A 13,510-nucleotide genomic window follows, 5' to 3' on the forward strand; every position below is an offset into this window, starting at 1 on the left:
GTAACACAAGAAAATTTATTTATTTATTTCATATAATACCCAAATTCTTAAAAGAAAGTCTTTATTTCTACCGATTTTTTGGAGAATGCCTCAATTTAAAAATGCCCAACTGTGAATCTTCGGCAATAATCTAGAACAACGTACGCGAAGGGTCACAACGTAAATGCGTATTCATTTAATTGTACTCGTTGTACCGATTCCATTTTGACAGATGTCACTCGACGGCTTTTTCTCTGGATACAACCTTGCGCTGGCTTTCTGAAACAAAATGGAGATCTTTGATGTGGTGCGTACTTGATGAGTAGAAAAATTGCAAAAACGGTAACTTTTAGTGAAAATTGGTGCAACAAATTATGATATTTGTATAATATAAAGTAAATGCAACAAAATGATGTGAAAATTGTGTGTCAAATTTAAAATACGTGGTAGCGAAAGGCATTTGAAGTTTTGCACAGAAATACAAAAGAGGAAAAGAAAATGTATAAAAAATGAGCATGGTGGAAGTCATAGAGATGATAGAAAAGAAAATTTTTGCATAAAGTTTCAAGACATCAAGCGTGAGAAAAGAAAACATATTAAAGTGTTTTGCAAATATTTAAATTGAATAAAGAAAAAAAAAACTAGAAAATTGTACAATTAGAGAATAAAACTAAATTTTAGTATGAGGAAAATTCTCTACTTGTCGAGACAGCCAAGACCCCATAGAAAAAAAAACTGAAGAAGCAGATTATTAGCACCAACAACAACAAAAATGGACAATATAAACGACATCGTCGGTTTAACGAATGCCGCATACGACAATTATTACCCACGAATAAAACGACGATATATATGTATATACATACCTGCATCTCTTATTTTTAATTGTGCCAATGATAAAAATTGAATGTACATTTATTTGTATATCCGTTTATAAATCAAAAATTGTGAATATTGTTTACTTTTATTAAAACAATTTGAACGAAAAGCGAAAATAGAATAAACATAATGAAAATGTCAAAGTTATTAATTGGAGCCGCATGTTTTTTTTTATTATCTTTCGATTCAAAATAAAAAAATAAATATTGAATTATGTCTAAATAATTGGCATAATACATTTTCGCAATGTATGAAAATTAAAACTTAAATTCAAATGGAAAAATTGTTATAGAAAGTTTAATTCAAGTTGATTGTTGTTTTTGCATAATTGAAATTTTCTGTGGTTTGTCTATATGAGATGTTTTATTGAGAGTGGTGAGTGGTGTATGTGCGTGAGTGCTGCGATTAAATGTTTGTGTGTATGTTCGTATATTTGGCTGCCGTTTGTGTGCAGTTGTTGGTACTCTGAGGTGCTTGTTGTTGGTTTCTTCTTTAGATGTGTATAGAGAAAATTAAAAATTAGTTTTTTTCTGGCTTTGTGACGCCGCTGATTTTTTTTCTTCTCATCGTTGTTCATATACAAATTATGTCTGGTTGTTTGCTTGAGAATGTCAGGTTTTTTATCTTATTTTAAACTCTCCATTACAATTTATATGTCTATATTGAATTTAAATTCTATTCTCATGTTAATTTGTTTTTATTATTTTTTTTTTATTAATATCAGTATGTATGTTTAATTTTCGTGTATAATTTCATTATAATTGCAGTGTTGCAAATTTTCGTACTATCGTTAATCGTTGAAATATTTCTTTGTTGACCACCCGCCGATCATTGTTGTTACATACAATAGTACATGCATATGTATGCTTGTGTCTTTTTCTTCATTGACTATTTAAAGATTTTGAAGAGTTGTCACTATCGCACCTGTACTTGTTAGATTATTGCTTCTAGCCCATCTCTGGCGTATAGTGATTATACTAACCGGCCTCCACCATAATAATGTGGTAAAGAAATGTATGGGTGTTTGCGCGTGGATATTGAATCAAAAGGAATTTGTCAGTCATCGCATATAAAAATATATATATTTTTTTTGCTTTTGACATCCCATCGCTGGAGTTCTAGGATAATTTATACTTATCTTGGGTACATTTGAAAACTGGTTGTGATGTGTATTTATTTAGTTGTAAGGATTTTAATTTTAAAGTTTTTTTCTGTAGCCTATGGTTATTATCTATTACTGTGTAATACACTATATGGGCCACTAGGCCTTTGTATTATATTGAATGAATAAACAAACAAACAAACAAACATATTTCACTATGAGATGTCTTATTTTTCTCTTTCTGGAAACAATTTCGACAATCAGTTGAGTTTAGTTTATTTCAAGAATGTCACATTTTTTCCTAGTAAGTGAATGTGCGAAAGATGTAGGTCTGTTTTGGCAAACCCATTCGGAAAAACTTGGCTAATTGGCTTTTTTGGCGTGTTGATTGATTTGATGCCCAATCTGTAATAATACTAACCGGCCATCACCATAATAAATGTATGGGTGTTTGCGCGTGGATATTGAATCAAAAGGGATTTTCCAGTCATCGCATATAAAGACGATTTTTTTTGCTTTTGATATCCCATCGCTGGAGTTCTTGGATAATTGAAACTTATCTTGAGTACATATTTCACTATGGAAGCAGTTTTTCTGTTTCTGGAGACAATTTCGACAATCACCTGAGTTTAGGTAGGTCTGTTTTGGCAAACCCATTCGCAAAAACTTGGCTAATGGGCTTTTTTGGCGTGTTGATTGATTTGATTCCCAATCTGCAATTTCACATGGGGATTTTTTTTGACCCAAGGCAGTCATCCTTTCAGTTTATATAGAAATTCGTGAAAGTTTAATTACGAGCAACGACCGTCACGTTTACTGCACCATCGAGTAGTACGCAGTAATTTTGGCTTTTAGTCTCCCATTGAAATATGTTTTTTTTTCTCCCGTTTCCTTTTTTTACATATTTATCATCTTGGAAATAATCAAATTCGCTGGTAAGCCCACGCGACTGAAGTATTTTGAGGCGTGTGTTACTTTTTCTACACTTATCTGACGTTTACAACTTTGCGACTGTCGCAAACCTAAACAAGTTGACAAATGACAAATTTAAGTTATTCCAATTCAAAGATTTATATGAATTTTTGTATAAATATTAAACTAAATTGTTCTCATTTTTGGTTCTTATTTTTGCTCTTTGTGTAATTTGAAGAAGACCGTAGTCAAAATGGCATTAGCGCACAAAAAAAGGATGACTTTCCAGGGTTAAAATGTTGGAAATTTTCTTTTTATCTCACCCAATGGTTCAACTAAAAAATTGAGGAAATAAATGAAAATTCTTCTTTTTATATTTTAATGTTCATTAGACTATTTCGTCCACATGGAGTGAACTTCTCTCTTATTAAAGAGTGCTGCCTGATTCTATATTTAGCTCAATGACAAGGGACTTCATTTGTTTAGCCGAGTCCGAATGGCTTTTAATATTATGGTGAAAACGCTTAGAGAAGCTTTGAAACACCCAGAAATGTAATCGGCATCACTGAGAGAGCATAATGCACCGCTAACAAACCTTTGGTTGTTCGGTCAAAACTGAAATTGAACCCATAACCCTTTACATGAAAGGTGGGCTTGCTAACACTTGCACCACGAAGGCTCTGAGTGAAATGATTCCACGCTGATAAAGAAAAAATGGAATTTACATCGGTGGTTAAAACAATCAGTAATTTCAACTTTGGTTAATATTTCAGTTTTGTAAAAATTCTCTATAAATGGTGATATCCGTGAATAATTTATCTTAAATGGTGCCTGGCATTGTGTGAAATTTCGAAACCGATCATAAGATTAAGGTATCTTATTGTATCGTTCATTAGTATAATAGAAGTTCCCTTTTATCCCTCGTGAATTTTAAAAGTAGCAATTTTTCTTACGATGCAAAATAGGTAGAAATATTCTGTAAATATGTTTTCTACATTTATTGCTTTAATATATATAGATTTCTTTAAATTTCCTCCATCGAAAAACGTGCCCCTTGCATTTATAATCTAATGGAATTTGCAACCATTTTCTATACTCTTCTCAATAAAATATTATTTGTTTTATCTATTTGTGTGTTATTCATTCGACTTTGTTCTCCGTAATATACAATTGATTGCTTTTGATCCACATCATTTAGTACGTAGAAAGAGAAGAGATATACATATCAATACGAAAAAACCAAAAAGAATACAAATGTCATTAATTTAGTTTTGGATATAAGTATGTAGCATACATACATACTTACATATTATCTATAATTATAAGAGTAAGTAGCAGCAACAGTTCCCCCCAATACCAATAATTGACGTGGAAATAAAAAACAAACAAACAAATGCTTTTTAGTTATGTAGTGTACACCACCTAGTAAATGTCTGTCTATTGGCTATGTCTTGAATTGTATGATATAAACCCGAACGACTATATACTTACATCTAAACTCACGTATGAAGTATGTACACTACTTACATACATACTCATATCACAATAATTTGCAATTACTTTTGTTGCTGCCTTGATATTTGTCTGTTTTTGTTGTTGCCACTGTCGCCGTTATTGCTCTTTTTACAGCTGTTGTCGGATGGATTAGTGCTTGTTTTTGCTATGGTTTTCTTTCTTGTTGTTGTTGTTCTTACTGTCGATTGTTGGTTGAGGTGTTGCTTGATTTGAGTTTTTCTCTTTGTCGATGGTCTACTACGACAACAAAAAAAAAGAAAAACAATTTTTCATAGTCGTCGTAAGTCATTGCAACAATCATCATCCTCGGTCTTCGTCTTCGTCAAATCCATCAGCAATTGGTTTCGAGTATGTATGTATACCACTTTTCGCAATTTTTTTTTGTCTTTCCCCTTTACATGCCATCACCATCTCTATAGCCATTTTAAGACAATAAATTCTTAAACATTTGTACGTATCCGTTCATATAACTGAACAAGTAATCGATCCATCTATCATCATTTTTATTGAACCAATATTATGCACATAAGCTGACAATTGTTAACTTGAATCAAGTTTCATCAACTAGAATATGCTATAACTGACACTGGAAGAAGAGAACTTCATATTAATATCAAAAATTTTTCTTGTAAAATCTTTTTATAATTATCCATATTGGATTGACCTACATTGAAATGCATGTCTGGTTCAGGTCCATCGAATACAAATTTCTGGAAACATAGACGCGTGGGTTGCAACAATTTGGAATGACTGAATCAAGTAGTTAGTCGTTTAGTCAAATTCCAGAGGATAATGGGAAGTTATTTTGGCGTTTTGAACACTAAGTTGACTTTTCAATTATCCGTATAGATAAAATTCCGTGAAAAATGGAAATTTATTCATTGATCTCTCAGAAAAACATTGTCCAATACATCGATGTGTCACATTAACAATAGGCAAGACTCTGGTTAGATTCTGGATAGATTCTGAGGACTATGACGTCACACTATATTTACCCAGTCCAAATTAGATCAATTCTTAGTCTGATCTATATGAGGGATAGATTTCACCAGAGTGAACGTACTATAGAAACGCGTATGTTGATTTGATATGAGTGGCACTATGAGCCCCCATCTTTACATCACACACATATACAAATCAACAGTGAAACTGCTGAGGAAAGTTGAGACAATGATGATTGTTGTTAGGTACAGCAAGAATTGGATGTTCAGACTAACGAGACGAGCAAACAAGAAGTTGATGTGACCCTTTCACAAAAAGGTGTCATGTGAGCAGAGAAATAAATCGCTTAACTTTTATCGTCCGAGCTTGATACTCAATGTTTGCAATTTTTGTATTTGGTGCCGATAAAAAATTGTCTATTCGGCCAATTATCCCCTAAAAATTAATTTTTAAATAAATCAAAACAAATTTACATTTTATTCATATCTTGAATTAGTTGGAATGAATGAAGCAAACTTTTAGCTGAACATAAAATAATTTTAAGTAATTTTTCAGATTAAAGTGAGAAAAGGTCGCAAGTGGACTTTCAATGTACAATTTTTGCAGAAACCGATCGAAGAATGTTTTTGTTTTTTTTTGTTTTTAATTTTATGACGGAACCTTCTTCCGATTACCATCCTATAATATAATCATGCAGGCAAAAGTACATGAATTTAGGGAGATGGTTGAGCCTAAGAGAAAATGTCTGAGAGTTTAGTATGGCACATTAAATAAATTCTGAATACAATGTAGAAATGATGGAGACTGAATTAAGCAAACTAAAGGCGCTGTTGAAGAGTAGTAGCTCAACATTTTTCCTATGGGACAACTCTAAACAAATTTTCGGGCTATTCATGGGATTCGAAATCTAAGTGGAATATATTGCCATAGTTAACCATAAATGTTTCCGCAACACTTGTAAAATCAGTAAATTTGGAGTAACAAAAGACTTTTAAATTTAAAATAAGTGAAAAACAGTAAAAGAGTAAACAACGAATTGATATCAATAATCGAACCAAAACTATAGGTATATATGTGATTGAAAGATAATAACAAATGCAAAGGCTTTAATAGAAAACTTTAACAAATTACTTTTAAACTTTGAAAAAAAAATGTGTGATAGTGAAAGATGCAACTCTAGCAATTTTTATAGCGAGACTCGTTCATAAAGGATCAACCTCAACCAATAACAAAGGTGAGTCTATAAAAAATATACACAATCATAACTATTTAAATATAAATTACCATAATATTACTAACAATTACAAAAATTAGAAATTTCAATAAATAAATTGGTGAAACTTCGAGAAATTTACGACAATGGTTAGGCAGAAAATGTCTTTTAGAAGTTGTTCGTAATTATGTATCTTTAAACCACACAAAAAACAACACAAACCAATACGTATGTGTTTGGTGTGTGTGTGTATGCAATATAAGCATCAGAGTAATGTTTGTGTACAAACCAGCCAAACACTCAGCATTATAATAATACCAACAACAACAGCAATAATAAAATGTAGCCGATGTGTATATGCACGACGACAAGACTTGGTGGATTCGACTACGATGTATAAGTGAGTGAATGAGTATAAAATAAAACGACGACGCTTTTCTGGCTGTCATGTTTATTTGACGGTGTGACGTTGTTGCTGTAGTTATTTGTTGGTCGGTTGCAGCAGCAATGGCAACACACACCCAATCCCACTAAATATTGGAATAGAGAATAAATATATCAGAATTAATGATACACATATACATATATTTGTATACGTAAAAAGCTATTGACTTGCTAATAGTCTTCTCTTCTCTTTTCAATTTAATCCGTTATAGTTATTTTGTTATGCATTTTTTTGTTATTTAAAGAAAAAAACAGGTTATGTTGTATCATCATCATTTGATATAGAAAATAATGTATTACATGAAGTGTCATAGGATGTAAATGTGAAATCCATCTCTATTTCCTGTCCGACATGATTATTTAACGAACTGCATATACCACCAGTGTTGCAAATCCTTAAGGTGGCCTATAGGTACTTCTTCGTCGCCATTATTGTTGATACATATGTATATTTTTTTTGCTTTTGTAATTGCATTTAATTTGATTCGCCATACAAAGGCAATTTATTTGTGAACACAAATCGATCTGAAATCTAAATGAATAGTCAGTCAGTAGTCATGCCATTTACCACTCTCTTGCTTGCTCCACTCGAAAAAGAAAAAAAGTCGCGCTGTTGAGATACATATTTGCATCTTCGTGTTATTACTGCCGACATTTTTTTCGCATACCGTAATATAACGATTGCTTTATCGTTATTTTATTATTGTTGTTCTTTTACTTAAGTTTTGGGATTCGTGGTGCCGTCGTCGTGCCTTGTGTGTGATATTTTTTTTTTACATAGAGAAAAAAAATCAACCTTACCATTGAATGAAAAAAATGTGGTTCTTAACAATGAACACATGAAACAGCCAAAACGGCGGCCGACCGACTGCCCGCCATTCAGTCCGTGTTTTCCTTACAAATTTTGTTCATACAAATTGAAAAACCTGTCTGTCCAACCAGCAGCAGTATAAGTTTAGTCTGTCTGTCTGTTAGTCGTCTGCTGCCGGTTCATGTTGTTGTTATTTTTGTTTCTTGTCTAAAGTCTGGCGAGTCTACACGTGATACGGATTTTTATTCTACATTATTTTTTTGCTTTTGTATTTCGTTTTTGCTTTATACATTTTTGTTTATTTTTATTTACGGCCTTTTCGTACAATTCCGGCATGTTATACTTTTGCAAGTTTCGTTTTTACCGGATGTTTTATCAGCTATTTTGTTTTCATTGGTCTTTTGTGTTTGTTTGCTCTCATCCAGAGTGTAATTTTACGCTCTTTTTGTGTTATTCATTCATATTGGCGCACGTCAACCTCTTCAAAGTGATGCCAACTATGATAATATACTACCAGCTTTGGCGATTTTCCTATAAAAATCATTTAAAGCTAATTCGAGTACATTTTCCTTACCTATGCGATTAATTACAAAAAGAGTGACTGTAAATAGATCTGTTTTGTTTTCATCGAACTTTTAGCCAAAGTAAATGTAATTCATTATCGGTATAAAAGCTTGAAAGTGGCTATGGAGCCGCTTGCAAGCAATAACATTGGTCGTAACGTTACTTGCTAAAAAAATCATGTCCACCATTTCTTTCTCGTAGTGGAACTTTCCTGTAACTTTTATAGAATGTACCATTCATATGTTTTATGTACTGAAAACCCCTTGATATTCTTAATGCACACAAAAAAATTTCTGATTCAATCACGAAATTAATTGATGCAATTAATTGTTTAATTAAAATGTCTTCAATCACAGAAACGATAGTATCAATTAAAAAAATTGAAGTCAATTAAAAATTAATTGATCCAATTAAACATTTATTGATGATATTAATTTTTGTGATTGATTTTTGGTTTAATTAAAAAATTTGTTGAATCGGTTAAATTTTTAATTGAATATATTTTATAACTCAATTAAAATTTTAATTGGAAAAATTTTCGTGAAATTTTTTCTGTGTGAGATGCCGGCTACGTTCTAGGCGAACTAAGTCGATATAATAGACGGCAGGCGCGACTAAAAAATCTACAAAATTCAAGTTAGAGGTTTGGTTTTTAAGAAGTTTTTTTTTTATATATATAAAGTTGAACTCAACATTTGAAATTGTTTCACTCGTTGCTACACACAAAAAAAAAATAATATATTTTTGTCTTCAATCACGAAATTAGTTGATCCAATTAATTTTTAATTGAAATGTCTTCAATCGCAGAAATGATAATATCAATTAAATTAATTAATTGAACATCAATTAAAAATTAATCAATACTATTAATTTTTGTTTCAATTAAAAACTTTGTTGAATCAATTAAATTACTAATTGAATATTTTTTAAAACTCAATTAAAATTTTAATTAGAAAATTTTCCGTGAAATTTTTACTGTGTACGTTTCTCTCCAAATTGTTTTATTTTTTTGGGAATATTGTTTAATAATAATGCGTATTTCAATAAAAAAAAAATTGAACATATTTTTTATTGTTCAGGTCCATTGAAGGCAAATTTTACAAGAGGTTTGTGTTTAAGTCTAAATGTATTTGATAAATTATTCTGATAATTGGTTTATATTTCGTTGTAAATAATGAATGCTGATGGGACCATCTTTGCGTTTATAGGGTTAAATTGCACTTGTAGTTTGGTCGACATATGAATTAAGCTGAAATTAAGACAATGATTTGAATATATGAAAATGTCAATAATTTTAGCGGCGTTTATCTCGTAACAATTGACATTTATCTAGGAAATTGGCATTGACGAAGACCTACGCGGTTTATTGGCATCACTATTCAAATGTCGAGTTTGTACTCTCTTTGGTAGCTCTTCACTCACTTTGCTTTCTCATAGTTGCAAACATGTATTTCTCAGCTTTGATTTCGTGCAGAATCATTGTCATGTTTCAACGACATTAATTCGACGTTTGCGCACTTCATTTCTCATACATTTCCTATACACACAAACCACAGATAGAAATCGGCACACACGTTTATTCATTTCACTTCAGTAAACACATTTGTATGCATCGGCGGATATGACGGAGTATACACACGTCGGATAATAGTAGCCTGCCTTATTAAACTTTGCTTGGTGGATCTTCCAGTTTTTTTGCCAGATAAACAGTAATGAGTTCTCAATTGTGAATGTATAGTTGCAGTTTTGTGCACATAACTTCTTGGCCATTGGGAAAAACAAAAATACTTTTTAAATATTTGAATTGCCAAATAAATCGTATTTTTATGTGCATGTTGAAAGTTTGGTATGTTTTTCTTCCAAGGTTATTTATTCGAAAAGCATGCTACTGACCTATTCCAATATTATTTCGAATGAGCAAAGAGTTTGGCAAGGTCTATTATGGCAAGCAATCGTTCTGTCTTGAACGTTGTTTATCTATACAAGAAATGTATTTGAAAATATGCATATAAGTTTTGACAAAATCAATTGATAGTGGATATAATTGACTTTCTATTGAACTGGAAAATATTTCGATTTGCGGACATAAATTCAATTTCGTCGTTTTATCTTACTCCATACTATTTTCCTCGTTTCGCAGATAAGTCAGGGTTAAGAAGAGTCACTTAGAGATTGCAGAAAAGTAGGGGATTGCCCTTGATAATTTTCTCTTTGGTGGAAATGTGTTATAGGATTTTATGTTATTGTATGTAGCTGGATGGAATTTATGGCACATTTCGTGATGCCGTCCAAACATATTGAAATCACAAATATGTAGTATACATACTTTTATATGCAATTCACGGTCCGAAATGACAACCCTAATCGCCACTTTAGTATTGCATAAATTATCTTTGATGTACAGAGTTGCCAAAGTGTGATACCTTTTACAAGAACTTTAACAATACATAGACTTGTTGCAAAAGACGTCAATAGTTAGCATTTTTGTTTTTATTTGAAGCTTTCTGATATGCCGCTATTTACTCTATTTGAAAATCAAATAATAGGTATGTTCGTATACTTTTCTTGCAAAAATTAAGAAGCGACTTCAAATTGATTTAACTCTCCTTATTTTAATTTGCTGAAAAAAATGCTTTTCAGAACACACATGATCACCTAGGGCAAAATGTTATTTTTGGGTGGGGACATAAAATGGTTGTCCAAATCAGTTGCATAACGCCACCGACATTCTTATATACTTTTTTTGTAGAAAAATTTCTTATATACCTTACCTACTGTAGCTAATATGAAATAATTCGCTCTACACAGAAAAAATATGACGAACATTTTTAAAAATATTCAATTAAAGAATTAAATTTCAACAATTTTTTTTAATTAAAATAAAAGTCAATCACAAAAATTTGTTGTACAATTAATTTTTTAATTGACATTGGTGATTGATACTATCATTTCTGTGATTGAAGACATACGTCGACACCTGTACTATTCCATACGTGGAAATTTTGCCCTTCGGAGGTTTAAGGCGAACGTGAGTGTCCACTTCTTAAAAGTTTCACTGTTTTCTGGTTACGCTTCACAGCTGTGCTTTGCAATATATGATATAAAGACTTGAACTTTTTTATTTGGCGATTGTCGAATTCATTCCCTTCGCTGGCTTCTTGATGTAATTGGGTACACGAACTGAGCTAATATTTTTAAAGATATAATATTATGGGGAGATGTTGAAAGGAGCATTCATTATGTCTCTGATGAAAAATTCATTCCGTAGGCCAATACTAGAAAATAGGTTAATTCAAAGTTGAGTTACGATTTCAGTTTTTTTATGGCAGTTAATATTGATGGCTTGAAAAATGTGTATGTAGTTGGAAGAATTTGCCACCCCAAATTGTGGTGTGTGTCATGCATTTGTCCATAGTTCGTTCGCATCAAATCGTCAGTCCGTCCATTCATACATACCATATAACCTAAACCACTACACAACCTTTAAAATGTATCCAATTCCCATTCATTCATTTCTACATTTATTTTATTTATTTCATCTTTATATGAGACAACAACAACAAAAGTGTGGAATAAAACGGCAAATCCACAAAGCAGGCAAAAAATAAAAGAATACACAGTAGCAAGCAGAAGCAATAACGACATACATATTATATCGAGCGGGTGTTTGGTCTTTCGAAGAAGTAGTTAAAACACTCACCAGATGATGAAGAGAAGTAGAAGAGGTTGCTCTACAAAATCGTAAAATAAAAAATCCAATCATTCGTCGTTTTTTTTCTGAACAATTTTTTTCGTATTGTTTTTACTATTGCTCGGCTATAGATGATGATGATGGTGTTGTTGTTGTTATATAGCTGTCACTGCCGCGCGCGTTCTCTTCTCATGTTATTGTGTGGTGGTGCTACACTTTAGATACTTTTGATTATATTTGATGTTAATTTTTTCTTTTGCCCAACTGTACTTTTTTCCTTCTTGCCATTGTTGGTTGTCGTCGTCGTCACCGTAGTCATCTTTGTTGTTGTTGAGTGTAACTACTTATTGTACTGTGTGTGCTTACCTGTTTGTTGTTGTCGCAGATTTATAACGATTGATTTTTTTTTGCTTCTTGCTGTTGCTTTGAATATGAGACATTTTTGTTTTATGGAATCACCCATGTTGGGTGTCATGGCCGGAATGTCCTTCTAATTTAAATATTTATGTACCCATGCCAGAGTGTTCTTGGTAGCTGAGTAATCATCACTATTTTCTCTTTAAGTTGTGAAGCGATGTTTAACACTCGAAGAAGAGCATCTAACCTAACTGAATGCTCTTCTAATTGTATATACAGTGAAACCTCTCAAAAGTGGACAACCACAGTCCTCTAAATGTTGACCACATTCGGGAGGCGTTCACTTATACGAGGTTAATTTTTATGTGACAATATAGGAAACGTCTCACGTAACTTGTTCACGTTTGTGAGCTGTCTGCTTTTCTGAGTGTCCACGTTTGAGAGGTTTCACTGTAATATATTTCTCAGTTTAATCATGGCCTTCATTTATGTCATTGTTTTTTCACCCTTTGACTATGCCATAGGCATCGAATTACTAGAGTTTGGGCTCCGCTAAATTCCAAAATATTTCCAAGGGACTCAAAAGCCATTACTTAGAACAAGGATTTAACAAGGGAATTTCGTTCAATATGAACAGTAGACTATTGTCTGCATTACCGATGACCTACCAAATGGGTAGCGAAAAATAATTTGTACTCATATATGTATGTATTTGCATTCAAGACTTTCTTGTAGATTTTAAGTACATGTAATGATAAATTGTTTATCTATTTTCCTATAATGGGAATTTTTTTTTAAGTTTATTCGTTCTTTAAAAATTGTGCTCCCATGGTTAGGTTAGGTGGCAGCCCGATGTATCAGGCTCACTTAGACTATTCAGTCCATTGTGATACCACATTGGTGAACTTCTCTCTCTTCAAACACAACTGCTCCCATACTGACCACATCACTTCTAATTACGTATAAGAATATCGTGAATAACCTGTGGAAACCACAAAGAAACGGCTTTGTAATTATATTTATTATTAAGTTTGCCTTCTGAACAGAAATAATTTCCGTTTTTCTGTTCGTTTATTTGCAAACAAGTACAGGAATAAATTT

At 32.1% G+C, this 13,510-nt stretch overlaps 1 protein-coding gene across 14 annotated transcripts in view; it reads left to right on the forward strand.

Moving 5' to 3' along the window:
- The first annotated feature begins 236 nt into the window (after window positions 1-236).
- kis (chromodomain helicase DNA binding protein kismet) overlaps window positions 237-13,510 on the forward strand; it is a 108,428-nt gene continuing 95,154 nt past the window's right edge. For 7 of the 14 annotated variants that reach the window (XM_075297534.1, XM_075297535.1, XM_075297540.1 and 4 more), the window contains exon 1: window positions 241-321. The gene's annotated coding sequence lies outside the window, so the exon portion shown is untranslated. Of the gene's footprint in view, window positions 375-13,510 lie in introns of all 14 variants that reach the window. The other 7 variants (XM_075297526.1, XM_075297531.1, XM_075297533.1 and 4 more) reach the window with 3 other exon arrangements.

The sequence above is a fragment of the Haematobia irritans genome, chromosome 2 (assembly GCF_050003625.1).
Source record: "Haematobia irritans isolate KBUSLIRL chromosome 2, ASM5000362v1, whole genome shotgun sequence".
Taxonomy (NCBI): domain Eukaryota; kingdom Metazoa; phylum Arthropoda; class Insecta; order Diptera; family Muscidae; genus Haematobia; species Haematobia irritans.